This window comes from Anas platyrhynchos, chromosome 8 (assembly GCF_047663525.1).
Source record: "Anas platyrhynchos isolate ZD024472 breed Pekin duck chromosome 8, IASCAAS_PekinDuck_T2T, whole genome shotgun sequence".
NCBI classification, from domain to species: Eukaryota; Metazoa; Chordata; class Aves; order Anseriformes; family Anatidae; genus Anas; species Anas platyrhynchos.
In genome coordinates this window covers 35,689,724-35,702,318 of record NC_092594.1, presented here as the reverse complement: position 1 = coordinate 35,702,318, position 12,595 = coordinate 35,689,724, and the positions used below count along the sequence as shown (strand labels likewise).

Sequence of the window (12,595 nt, the reverse complement as noted above, 5' to 3'; positions counted from 1 at the left end):
AAAATAAATAAACCAATAAAATTCAGAAATGTTCAATTAAACCTGTAGAAATTTCTAATAAAATGTTTAGCATTCAAAGAGCTTTTCTTCGGGAGGAGAGTACAACAGCTATGGTTTCATGTTAGGAGGAGTATGGGGCATTTATAACCAAGCTTTTTGCCCCTCTTTCCTATCCACCGCTGGCTTAGTTCTACTAACACAACTTTTTGTGAAGCCGCGCTGTGGAGCTGAGCAGAAAACTCTTTTCTGGCTGTGGGAACAAATCAAACCAAGAACACAGCATGGCCCCCGCAAAGAACTGCGCAAGCACAGGCGAAGAGGCAGCGCAGGAATGGCAGCCAGGGGAGGGAGGAAAAAGGACATGAATTGCTCTGGGCTCATATTGCTGCTGACTACTTTCTATTATAAAACCATAACCTAATACGCTTTCAAGACTAGGGCTCTGAAGTGCCTGGCATGGCGCACCTCCTTCCCTGGGCAGCACCCTACGGGGCTCCATAGAGGCACAGCACCGTGCCTGTACGGGGCGGCAGGCTCAGCCACCAGGCTCTGTTACGCTTTCCACTCTTCATAAACAGGAGGATAACCCCAGCAGGGCTTGTAAACGCTGTCCTTCCTCGAGAAGCAGCAGCAAACCCCCCAAGCAGGGCTCTCCGTGTAAGCGAAACGCCTGCCCCGGGAGGGCTGCCCTCCCCGGGGAGCTCGGCTGTGGGAAGCGGGAGCGAGGAACTGCCTTTTTAGGACTCTGGCTGAGCGGAGCCGGCAGGCAGCAGGGCTCCCGCAGCAGCTCCCGAGCCTTTTAAGGAGAAACCCAGGTATTTCGAGGCTATCAGGAGCCGGGCCAGCCCCGCAGCAAGGTGAGGCGAGGCGAGGCCTGCCACAGGCCTGAGGGACCCTCGGCCGCGGCCACCCTCCTGCTGGCTGCAGGGCGACAGCCCCACGCCGCAGGCCTGCGAGCACTTCCAATAGGCCTTATTAGGAAGTCAAGGAGCCTCATTAATCGTTTTCCTATCTGTAAAAGCCAGATGGTTTGTGGGTGAACCGTGCTTGATTTTAATGTGACATTTCAAAGGCGTTCGAGGCGACGTTTTGGAGCGCGAGCCCCTAATGGCAGGCATCTTATTAACTGCCTGAGGAACAGGGCAGATTTTCAGAGGTGGGGAGCAACTGGATTTTCTTAAGACTTCAACAGAAGGGGTGGGATACTCAGAGCCTCCAAAAATCCCAATTTATTTAAGTAAATTTTAGGAACACACATGATTATGACTCCTCCCCATTTGACTAAAATTAAGAGCACTGGACAGAAAGCAAAGAGATTTTAGCCTTAGCGATCTCAAATTATATTACTTTGTTTTGCTCTCCAGACAGATAAAACATGTAATTAAAAGCAATCTACTTCACACCAAATCCATCTATACAGGACATATGGGTAAGCACCCTGACCATGAATTGTCCCATATTGATGTCCTTTCTACTTTTCCTGGCTCTAGCTTTCTCAAGGAGGAAGAGGAGGCTGTGAGCAAAATAGGAAAACAAACAAACAATTTCTTCCCACCAATGTTTATTTTTGAATTTGTTTTTAAACATTTCCTAGAAAATGGCAGCAAAAAGATGGTCTTGAACATTTTTCTTTGGGGAAAAAAAAAAAAAAAAAAAAAAAAGTTCTCTTCCTTTAGATATGATTAAAAAGGCACTTACAGAGTAATATTAAAATCAGCCCATACCATACAGGAATAAACACAGCATCCTAGTTTTGAACAGGAAATAGCAAAGTGGAGTTCTAGGGATTACCCCTACATTTTGCCATCTTAGTTTCTCATAGTTAATCTTTTACAACTGCCTGGCTTAAAATGCTTAGCAGTGTAATTTTTAATCAAATTTAGCAAATTTTAACCCAGAGACATCCGAATGATTTGATACTTCTGGTCTGTACCACATTTTAAATCCACAGATGACAAGCACCTGCTCTACATCACGAACTATTGCCATCATTAGTGCCTTCAGGTAATAACCTCAGCAGGGAGACCAAAACTTTGATTAATCTTGCCACATCCCACTTGCAACATATTGGGAAGAAAACATGGGTGAAGTACTAATTACACATGGATAATCACAGGGCATCGGTTTCTAGGATTCTTTACATGATTCTTTACATCAGGAGAAACAAGTACACAGAAAACAGGAACAGTTGCATTAAAAACAAACTTATTCAGTATGAGCTGAGCCATTGTGTAGGACTTACCCCAGTTGCTGATGGGGCTGGGATTTCATTTCTACAGCTCCAAAGGAGCACTATGGTAGGACTATTTTCATAAAAGGAATAAAAGCTTTGACACCGGGTTTCATATTGTAAATTTCTCCTTTAAAATAACTTGCTTGCCAAAGCAGTTCAGCTGCCAGAAAGGGAGAAAAGCAGGCAAACTATTCCCTTAAAAGCAATGAGTGTGCTGTGCTGCGCAGGTACATGAGGCATTGCTCCAGAACTGGGGAACATTGGCTCATTAGGAGCAATTAAAAAAACTCTGAGGGGATTTTAAAAACAACAACTTCCAAAAACAAAACATGCATATATACCACATGCATTTGTTTATGCAGCTGTAATGAGTGATGAAATCCATTTATGAGCTGAAGTCACAAGATTCTAAGCAGGTCTTTGTTTAATCTCAGTAAGTCATGACATTTCCCCACTACTTATAATAATGTGATTTGGATCAACATTTTCAAACTTATGCACCTGGTTTTTAACAGTGCTTACCGATTGCACTTCTCATCTGCTTCACTGGAGACTGAACAGCCAGTCTACTTCTGAGCCACCACTTCGATGAAGCATCCTAAACACAGACACAGAAACTTTGTTTTAGCTTAAAATATGCACGTAATTTTTGAATTCAGCATATATTCTGCAACTCTCACTCAAACTGAGACTCTATGCAACCTGCAAAGAGTGTAAACACAAATCAATGAGCCCATTAGTGGGATGAATACTTACAGCATCAGCCTTTCTACAACCAAAAAGTCTCTCTTTCTGTAACAAAATAAGTCTTTTGGATGCCCTTAAGAGACCTAAGAACATTTGCTATAGACAATGGCTTTCCCTCCAGCATGTTGCTGTGACTTGGAAGAATAAAATGATGAGAAATGCAGCAGATAGCTGCTTACATCAGTGCAGCATTAGTGCCCTGAATAACAAAGGCAGAACAGAGTAAGCAGGGGAAAAAAAAATTAACCCTAATAAGTTACTTATGTTCCGAGTGTTTATAAAGCATGCTAGACTCTAGATTATGTAGCTATAAGAGTACAGGAATCAGTAATGCTGCATATAATTCAACACCACATTTTTAGCTTTGATATTAAGAAAAACAACAACAAAAAAATCAACAGCTTTTGCCACCGCTGCTTTTGCCATTGCTCTTCTATTACCTTTCCAAACATATCTGATGTTTTGTGAAGATCAGATCAAAACAGAATCAGAATTGAGTTCCATGTTAATATAAACAGACTGACTTTTTTTTAATCTTTCTTTTAAGGAAGGAAAAAAGATTAGACTTTTGATCTGAACAAAAAAGAATCTGACTAATGCACAAGAGCAGGACATCCCAGGCATAGAAAAAAGTCTCTCGGTCTTTAAGGTCTTAATGAAATGTTGCTCTCTACACCCATTTCTCTATTCTGTTTCTCGTGTTTGACCCACTCAACTATTACTCTCCAGAGTCCCAAATTAGACAGGAAAACAGGTAGATTTTACAACATATCATCGATTTAAGATGGCAGAAGAATATAAGGAAATATAAGAAAATGCACAGATCTTTCACCTAGAACACTGTGCTCCAAGCCGCCTCTTGTTTACACTCATAAAAGCAAAAAGCACAAGACAACTTCAGCAGCTTGGACCTGAACTTGGGAGGGCTCTGAAAAGGCCAAAGCCAAAGATGCACAAGAAGCAAAATCAATATATCACCTAACTGGCAAAAAGGGAATATGTCCCTGTACCTAGCACTTTTTATGACCCGTTTTTGTTTATTTAGGAAAATAATATGCACCGTTGTCAGTGTTTTTCCCAAGGTGGAAACAAAATAACCCTCAAATGATTATTTTGAGGGGGCACCTTTTCTGTCATCTTCAGACACGCACTGGATGTGGTTTTATATTACATGCAAGTACTTGGGAAGAGAGACAGTATTTGCAGTAGAATAGTATAAAGGCTTTGCTGGCTTCCATTTTCTTAGGATGGTTGCATCACTCAAGTGAAAAGGTATGCAAGCTGTATCATCTTACTGCCACATCATTTTATATATGCTATATCTTTTCATGGGAAAAAAATAATCAGATGCGGTATTCCTACCTAAATTGGGATTATATTTTATATTCCACTTTTTCCAGTGTCCTGTTCATTTTCCTTTAGATCTCTGGGATCTGCTGTGCCAGTCTCCCAGAAAGAAAATGACTGTAAGTACTTATGTCAGAGTGCCAACTGAAAAACATGTATCAGAAGAAAACATTATTTAATGTGCTGGTCCACATGAACTAAATCCAGCTGAAAGGCTCTGAAAAAGCACATTAAAAAATAACTGTAAGAGCAGTAAGTAAACAGTTCCCTTACTGGATTTGCTATAACCGACTAAAATCTTTCTTCCCCTTTCCACATTAAAGGATACCCCGAAAACCACATTTTGCATATTTTATTAGCTCAAACCTTTTCTAACATGGTTCCCAGGGCAGACCAAGTCTAACAAACTTTTAAAAAATGAATCTAGCATTGCTCTAAAACAGCAGTATTAGGATCTGGTGGAGGGCGAGCAATGGGGCTATCAATCAATAAATGTCTGCTCTTATTCCCAGACCTTGAAAGGAATTCTAAACAATTTTTAGCCTCTGAGATTCACAATTTATTGAACCTGAAGTAGCACACTTCAGCTTTACTAATCAATGTTACCCATCTCATGCTTCTGTCTGCTTGCAGAGAGAATTGCACATTGGGAGAAGGAAAACATTTTTGTGACTCTTTAAATAAATCACAGTTGAAAGTTTCTTGAAAGGTCAGAAAGCTAGGAGTTAGCAGGCAGAGGGCAGGTAAGACGGTCAGAGGTGTATGGAAGTACAATCTATCAGATTGATAGCACCACTAAGTATATGGTACAATTATATCTTATCTTCCCAGCCCTGCAACCAAAATAAACCACACTGCAGTCTTGGAGTCTGATTCTGTTGTCTTTAAGCACACACCCCTTAGGGTGGTGACCCAGGACACACCACACATCTTTTACTTCATGTAAGACAAAATCAAAACAAATATAATCAGTATTTTTCCTTTTAGGACTCTCACGGAGACTCTTTGATGTGTTTTCCCTAATCGTTTTCTCTTTTTAATCATCACACTGAGGGGTTGCTCTCAGATTATAATGGTCTAGTTTTTATGTAACCTCTTCCATGCGGGCGCATTCCCAAACTCCCAACACAGCAACTGCTGTAACAGTACACAGCAACTCTACACCGAAGAATACCTTGTCCAAATGAAACCAAAAGGGAAATTTAGATGAGTACATTCTGCTTAGGTTGGAATTTTGGCTCAGACACAGGAGTTAACACTCCCAGCCTTACAAAAAGCAGCTCTAATGGAGATACTGAAAATGAAAGTATCTCTTCTAGTTCAAAACTGAAAATCTGGCCACCTCGATAGCATGGCTCTCTGCTCTGGGAAATTTTACTTATCTATATGCATTCACGAAGGGGAAACCCTTGGCTCTGTGAGTTAACAGGGGTTTGCCATGCCCTGACTAGACCTGAGAGTCGACCAGTAAGATTTAGGAACCACGGTATAAAACCAGTTACATTTCTAATTTCTACCCAGCTACTTGCCAATTTGTCTTTGGGGCAATTATCTTAATTCTCTTTAGCAATATCTCTACTTACACAGAGTATTTTTAAATACATAATCACATCCTTTTCAATATTACCTAGGAGGTTTGTTGGCATACTAGTTTTAAATGTTTCCAGATCCACTATTAATAAAATACCTGAACTTTAAATGGGATCTGTGCAAAGCCTGCACAACTGGAAGACCTATAAAATGCCCTGTAAGCAGCTGCCAGCGGATTCATGAGGTTCGAGAGTTAATTTCCATTTATCAGCTGGGATTCAGTGACACCACTGCTGCTCATTTCTGTTGCTCTCCGCTGTGCTCTGTCAAGATACCGCACACAGAGGAAGCAGGAGCTCAGACCAGAACTGGAAACATCTCCTTCACGTGGGAAGGTGCCCTGCTGAGAAACTGCTTATTGAACCTGACAGTGAGGGCGTAAATAACATTAGAGGGAGTGCTCACGCATGTACTCCCAATAAAGGGGAGGACAAGGCGGTGAAAGTCAGAGCTATTACGAGACAAATACAAATTAAAGATACTGGTTTTAATCTCCGGGGTACTAAAACATTTTTGAGAGCTCCCAGTATTAGGGGGGGAGGAAGGAGGGAAATAAAAGGGAGTGGGGAGAGCAGTGAGCTCTGCTGAAGATTTTTTTACAGTTTGTATCACCTTTTTTTTGGGGAAAAAAAAAAAAAAAAAGATTATAGAAAAAACAACAGTGGATTTTGAAGCCAACAGCAAAGCACTTGCTTGATAAAACTTTCTAAAAGGTAGCTTGCTCTTTGCTAAAACTTCCCAGGAAGCACTCTGGGCATGTGCTTTAGCAGACAGCTTTGCATACGAAATGCTGTTTGGTTCAGAAAAGTTGTGTATTTATACCAGTGTGGTTACTGCTGTCAATTGTCCCCTGATCACTGATCTGTGAGAAGCAAAAAGTAGTCAGAGCTACCACAAAGATAAAAGCACAGCTATTGATGTTCATGGGATTTTTTATGTCCCCCTTTCTTACCCTGAAACTTTAACCCCTTAGTGGCTGCTGCCATCTATACTGCCTGTTTGCCTGCCCTGTGGGCCACCCGGAAAGCACCAACACTCTAAGCAGAAAACTGCTCTTGCAATTTGTGCAGAATTTCCTTCAAACGACAGCTCGCTGCCCACTACCACTTCCCAGCCAGGTATGTTGTTCTATCACCACCCATATCAAATTCAAGCGCCGAGACGTGTTTACAGTACGTGCAGCGGCTCAGATAGGCTGGGCTGTTGCAATCCTGTTGCAATCCTGCGCAGAAAACCGACCGTTCACACTGGCATGCTGCTCCCACGCCCTCCCCTTTGCAGGCTTTACATTAACTCGGTGACACCCTGCTAGGCACAAGGTTTATTTACACAACACACAGTCTTGAGACGAGCCTTTGTTTGACAGCAGCGTTGACAGGCTTCTGGAGCACCACTGCCTGTAGTAAAGGTGCACTAAGACCCAACTGAGGACCACGTATGAATGAAACGCTTTGAAAGCCGCCTGATTGAGTTTCCAGCTGCAGCACAATTCTCCTTGAGCCAGGAGCTGCTGGGACAAGCTAGCAAAGCTCCTGGCTCTCAGGGAGAGCAGTGAATTGCACTAACGTGGTGCTTCCACGAGGACTTTAATCTGGCGTATGCTGGCGACACCCTGCACAGAAGCAAATCTCTCCTTCCCCAGCCATTCAGGCTTTTTGCTGGGGTAAGATTTGAACTGGATGCATTTCCCAACGCGTTTCACCTCCTGGTTGTGTCAGCGCAAGGGAGGGGACAGCGTGGGAGCAGGAAGAGGGCAGGACTGCCTCTTTTGTCAGCAGAGCCGGCCCAAAGCACTTGGGGAACTAATGACGTAGTAAACTGTGCTGATTTACATCTGTTCCTTGGATTTCCTTAAATACCATTGCTATGCATTTTAAAACATAGCACAGACGTAAAAGCACGCAAGAACATTTAGGTGCAGATGTGTTGATGGAGGTGTAAAAGGGGCTGTAAGCATCACCTCCACGGTGATGCCCCATCACGAGAGCAGGGAGTGGCTGTTGCACTCACCCCCTTCCCCAAAGGGTGTAAAATTCAGAGGAGTTCCCCTGTTTCACATGGTATCTTCTCGTCAAAGTTTTAGACTAAGTATCAAGACCTTTTATTCAAACACACTGTGCAATTTTGGAGAGGTGTTGGTCGTTGTACCTCAGCTACCCCCTTCTGGGAAACTGACATGTAATACTTCCTCCTACACAGCATTTCTGACATTAACAACTCCAAACCATTGTCAGAAGCTCTCATAGCAAGAACTCTAAATGAAGTGGGGAGGGGAAAGAAAACAATAAAAATAAAAACAACAATTAAAAAATAATTAAAAAATAAAAATCAGGTCCATAGCAGCAGGATAGACAGAAACTATTTGGTCAAAATGTCAAGAGTGACCAGAGAGTGAAAATGGCATAAAACTGTGCCAGTCAGTGTATGCTCTACAGAGTTCTGGGTCAGATTCAAAATGCATTACAAGGCTGACGAACCAATAAAAATGTCAATGATTGATATCCTAAAAGCAGGCAGGGCCAGTAACGAATATTTTATACCAGTAAGTTAATGCTAGATATTCTTCCAGATGAAATTCCATTCCTTTTCTGTACCTATTTTCTTAATGCATTTTTAGAAATAAAAGTAGTTCATACCACTCGCATGGCATTTTTTTTCCACATAGAGCTTCATGCTTTACTACAGCCTTGGTCTCGTCATACCCATTTTACAGGCAGGCAAACCAAGCCACAGAGATCCAAAAGTGACTTGAGGTCATTCAGCATGAAGGCCAAACCAGGGAAAGCTGCGGTTCTATCCCATTTGAGTTTACTGGGTTCTCCTGTTTTTCTCTACTGGCACACAGAAAATAAAATTACTTCTCATTCTACTTGTCAGGCAGCATTAAAGAGGTGAACATATTTTTGCTTCACCTTGTAAATTCTTTTGGTTGTCTTGATGGGATATATATTCCCCACCACTGCTGCTACAGGGTTAGGTAAATGCGTTGCAGCCCAAGAACATAAACGTGAAATGTATTACTCTTCGTATTAATATTTATATAACCATCTAGGGCTGGAATTGGCTATCGTTGAATTGACCTCAGATCTTTGACATAAATGCCTATTTGAAGCACCTGGCAATAGGCTGTAAGCATCCACACCCAGAACTTCTTTGTCCGGGCTTGCAGCTTTGCCAGCCACACGCCTTTTCCTACACTGACTGCAAGGAACGCAATAGCTGGGGAACATCGGCACAAAACATGCTTATAGAGAACGAGGCTGTGCTGTACCATTAGCTCTTACAACACGTGTGCTTAACCTCTCTCACATGACTTACCTGAGCCCACAGCCCATTCTTGGCTGAACAGAAGTCTCTGCAAATATGTGCACGTTACAGCTGGTACCCAGATCTCTAAATACCACGCAGCCAGTTTTGGAATGTCTTTCTAGTTGTGCTCCCTAAAACAAACAAACAAACAAACAAAAAAACAGCTGAATTTCAATTAGCAGCCATCACAGCCCTTAGGCGTTTGCTTTATTATTGCCCTTTTATCCTCAAAAATTTCCTTGATCTCATGAGCTTGTTTCTAATATATTCAAATGTTATGGCTCTTTATGTGTTTCATATGTTCTCAACAGACTGTGTAAACAGTCCTGTGAGCTGACCAGCGCGTCTGCCAAGTGCACTGCCTGCTGTTCACGCAGCGTTTCCTCTAGCATGGATGTGAGCAGTGCTCCTGAACACGCTATAAAAAGCAAGAGCTCGGGCAGGGATCAGTACCAGGCCTGGACAGCATTTCCCATCTCCACCTCCGCTCTGACACAAGGCAAGGCACAGGCACTGCAGGGTCGGCAGCTGCCTGTAATTTTTACTGAATGAAAGAGGCAAAAAGTGCAGTTTTGAGGGTTTTAAGTTGCCTGATTCTTCTCCTGGCTGCTGTGGGGAGGACCCTGAGGGCGTTTCCACCCTGAGGGGCCGGGGCGGCCTGGCCTGGCTGGTAGCAGCGAGGCAGCCACCCTGTGGTATGTCAGCTGCGACCAGAGATCAGGGTGTTTATTCCTAATCAGATGGGACTGAGGAGGAGGAGCAGTCCAGCAGCACCTTCTCCTAAACCAAAGTCTTTAATTCTGTTTGTGTTTTCAGGTATCATCCTACCTTTTCTCCTACGTGCCCTTTCCTCCCCGCAGTGCCTTCCTTAGCTCTTTGGCAACCCTGGCTGCTCCCACACCATGACTCCAACTCAAATGACTGTCATCCAGAGGGAATGTTTCCATTTGAATGACATGAGCAGGCACTCTGTAAACTTCCCCACAGGCTCTGCCACTATAATCCCTAGGAAGGAGCAACCTGCAGGACCTACTTTCACTGTTCAGTGCTTTCCCTGTTTATTGCTACCACTGTCAGAGCGAAAACCATCCCTCAGATTCAGACAGGAGTCCTGACGTCTGCCAGCCACCAACCACTGGTGATACTCAGCAACTTGCTGGCCACATCCAGACCTGACCCCACAGCACAGGGAAGGAAAGGCTGATTTCTCATTGGAAATTCCTGTGCTCTGGGGTGCTTTATGCTAGGCATTTCTGGTCTCACGCTGACTTGCTTCCTTTCCTTCTCCTGTTGCAAGCACTGCTTTATCCCAGGTTGCCAGGAGCCCACTGTTCCAGCAGCTGCTAAGACAGAGTGAGGTGTCAACTTTGACGGGATGCCAGATTGTTTATTAATTAAAAGGCCAAGCATTCTGTATCGTTCTGAGACTCAAAGCAAAACGGACCTATCCTACCCAGGGCTCTCAGTGGTTAAATCTGGTTATTCTGAGGCATTCAGTCGCAACTGGCAACCGTAAATCAACGCATTTTGTTGTCACTGCTGACTTTAATACATGTTTACAAAAATATCAAAATGCCAGAAAGCCATCTTCAGTTCTTCACAGTGAAACTGCCTCAATTTGAACCTGAAAAAACACATACTTCCAGTGGGATCTTTGTCCTCAAACACAGCAAATATCTTTTTGAAGGTGTTCATCTGCCTCCCCAGCACTCAGCATTAGTAGGCTTCTATTTGTATGTTATATTTTTTTTCGTACTGCCAGCCCACAGCGCCGAGCGCAGCCGTCTGCTTCCCATATGCCACACGTCCTCCCTCCTCTCCTGCTTACCTTCAAACCCACTGCACTCTTTGGGCTCCCACTGCGGATGAGCTGCCATTCTGCCAGCCTGGGTTGTGCACAGAGGATTTTTCTGGCTGTAAGCTCCACGGGAGGGGAACTTTGCACAGCTCTCCATTTCTCAGAGCACTGGGCACACTACAGTACAGAAGGAATGAACACGAAGGCATTAATGGTGTGACATTTAGGTTTTTAACACCCTAAAATGCAAGGGGGAAAATACCTTAGGGTCCCTTTCAGACTCATCTCTAAACAATGTAGTTAACCTCCATTTGGACATTTTTTTCATCACAAATTATGCAAATGCACACAGCTGTTTGAATAACAAAAACATAGTTCATTAATTATTTGTAAATATACTTCTGAGAACTTGCAGTGACGTCTCCAGTCCTCTATAAAGCTATCTGGGAACGTAAAAAGAAATAATACCAAGCAGTCTAGTATAGATAGCTATTGGGTAAACAGGAGGTCACCCTTTCCACTTTGGAGACAATCTCATTAAATCTTTCACTCGTATTTTGCTGCACATGAAACATCCAAAGTTTGTTCAAATTGCTCAGACAGCGTTCTTAAGGAAACGAAAAAAAATACATGTTTTTAGTAGTTCCTCCCTTACTCCTGCACTCTCTATGTTTACAGGCAGCGTTGCTGTCCTGCCCCAGAGGTAACCCAACAGGTCTTGCAAAGTCTCCGAGCTTTGCCCCACCTCCATCATTCACAATCTTGTCTCCCTAACCTACTCATTTTCCTCCATTCCACAAACTAGTAGTTTCAAAGAAATTCAGAGATTAATTAAAATGATTGGTGGGATGAGTAGGTGAGGGGGACAGGCTAAAGGGCTTGACAAGAAGAAAGATGAAAAGGACTGAACGCATATAGCTTGGTTATGCGATGACTAATGGAGGGTGGAGGAGATGGACACGATATTCATTTACAAGTGCTTATGGTTCTGAGGAGCCTTTTTCATGTGCACAGAAAAGACCAGCTCGGGATGAGCCTTCTGTTTTACGGAGTTGGGTTTGGTATCCTTCACTTCAAGCTCAGAGCCTCCTTTTCTCATAGCCCGTATCTTCCCACCTCTGCCTCAAAGCCTCAAATAAATGTTTTGAGTTGGGCTCAGCTGGCAGCCAGACCCCGTTCCTGGATCTCCACCTGGCCACGGGGAGGGCAAAGAGCAGCAGGAGCGGCCGAGGAAGGCGGAAGCTGGGGGCGGCCGGCGGGGCACCTCTGCCACACCTCTGGCGCTGCAGACGGCAGATTTGAACCGGCTCCGAAAACACACCTGGAGGAACCGGGAGCACCTGAGAGTTATTTTTCCTTCACCTTAACCCTAAGGAAACCCTGCTCCTCGTGCCCTCGCACTCACAACTTCTACTGTGCTCTGATTGAGTAAATAAAAGAGAAACACTTGCTCCTTCTGACTCCTCAAACCCTCCCCTCCCTCGGCAGGGAGACCTGCTCCGTAGCAATTCCTCAAGCAAGTGGAAAGCAGTGTGAGAAGGTTCACGGATTCCCACTCTTACTCACTTCAT

The 12,595-nt window shown here is 43.6% G+C and overlaps 1 long non-coding RNA gene across 4 annotated transcripts in view; it reads right to left on the bottom strand.

Moving 5' to 3' along the window:
* LOC113844285 (uncharacterized) overlaps positions 1 to 12,595 on the bottom strand; it is a 94,366-nt gene that overhangs the window by 54,315 nt on the left and 27,456 nt on the right. For all 4 annotated transcript variants that reach the window (XR_003498745.3, XR_003498743.3, XR_003498744.3 and 1 more), the window contains exons 4-6: positions 11,055 to 11,201; positions 9,236 to 9,357; positions 2,756 to 2,831 (exon numbers count right to left, since the gene is read on the bottom strand). This is a non-coding gene — a long non-coding RNA (uncharacterized lncRNA). The remainder of the gene's footprint in view (positions 1 to 2,755; positions 2,832 to 9,235; positions 9,358 to 11,054; positions 11,202 to 12,595) is intronic.